Raw genomic sequence first — 1,745 nt, 5'->3', positions numbered from 1 at the left:
ACTTACACGCCACACACAAGGGCAGGAAGTTCAAGGACAGGTTAAGGGGATTAGAACTCTGGAAGGCCTTTGAGGAAAAACAGAGAGGCCTAAGAAGGAATCGTTGTTTAATATGTTTCTGGGGGAGAGCGAGCCGCCCACAGCGCCGCCGCCTTCTCCCTCTGAGGAAAGCGCTTACACACAGGCAACCGCTCCGCCACCACCAGCTGAGACAGGCAGCCACACACAATTCACAGTACCACCTCTACATGAGTAGAGCACACCAGCCTCGGCCATCCCAGGAATATACCTGGTGCAAGCAGCAGCTGTAGGGTAGTGAGAGGCATGCTTTAACTTCTTTAATTCTTCTCTTCAGCAGATTCAAAACATTATGACTTAAAACACCCAATACTTATAATTTACTTATGTCCCGTTGACATTTCTTTCGGTTTTCAAGTAGTAAGACACACATCATATATGACGCAAAGACAGCGTAGCCCGTATTGGATATTAGTAGAGTCCCATGTGCCATTACCACGTAGTAAGATGCTTTGTGCGTGAGTATAAGAATTGTGGATCACATAACCTTGGATCAAAATGTTGCAATGTTGACATTACAAACAAGGAATTCTAACTCTTTTTCTTGGGCAAAATTAACTTGTCAGTTGTTTGTCTGCCTTCTTTTCAATATTTTACAAAGAACGAAGCTTTCAATATGTAAATATTGTTTGATTCGTTAACAGTGGATGAGTTTGCTCATTCTGTACCAGAGTCTGCCATTTCCTTGGGCATCATGGCTTTTACTTTGGTACTTGTGAGTGGCTTGTTTGGTACACTAATGTCTGACATTTCTTGGGGATTTGGTATCAGTAAATCAACGCAATTTAGGTTATTCATTTTACTAATTACCGACTTCAGAGTCAGCTCATCACATCAGTGTTCACATAATTCCTTAAATAACAGTTGGTTCTGAACCTCTGGCGCAACACAGTCTGAGACAATCTGTTTAATAGATAAAAACAAAGTGCAATTAAGTCCTTTCATAGTTGAACTTGGATGAAAACATTTATCATGTAATAGATTATTGCAATCAGTTGGTTTTGTAAAATGTGTAGGTGTCAAAGGTTTATCAATGGTGCCTACTTCCATATATGAAACGTAAACTGACTGCGTACTGTACTCTGAAGTTAATTTAATTTGCTCATGTATATTTTTAATATATGGAAATTATGAGAATAATTCTTCTTGGGATCTTGTGTCCGGATAGAGAAAACATCACTGATAAAACATTTATACGCTTTCAGTTGATATTTCCGTGGGGAGTTATTCAGAATGTGTTTCAGGTTAAAGTAGACCATGAATATATTCTCATTTTGGAAACCATACAGGCTACCATCAGTGTACCTGTTACTTGTAAATGAAACTGTTGCTGAAAACTAAAAAAAAAATAAAGTTTCCTGGAAAGGAAGACAAATATTAAGAATCTATTTAAGCAATGTGATGATGAATATTTTGTTAGTAGTGATTTCCCGACATAAATGGAAAAGCACGTCTTAGCTACAAGTCATCTTTGAACAAAAGTGTACAGACTATTTACATCCATTGTAAAGGATAAGTCTATATCAAGATTATATACACAACTGTTAAGTAACTGAAGAGAATCGCCAGTATCCTGCAGAAAAGATTCTGTCATTTGAATGGGTGGCTGTACAATATCATCAATATATTTAATGGCCAAGTAGGATATTAGGAGCCAGAATGATGAG

Source organism: Ambystoma mexicanum, chromosome 3q (assembly GCF_040938575.1).
Source record: "Ambystoma mexicanum isolate Mex_15411 chromosome 3q, UKY_AmexF1_1, whole genome shotgun sequence".
NCBI classification, from domain to species: Eukaryota; Metazoa; Chordata; class Amphibia; order Caudata; family Ambystomatidae; genus Ambystoma; species Ambystoma mexicanum.
This window is presented reverse-complemented; position numbering follows the sequence as displayed.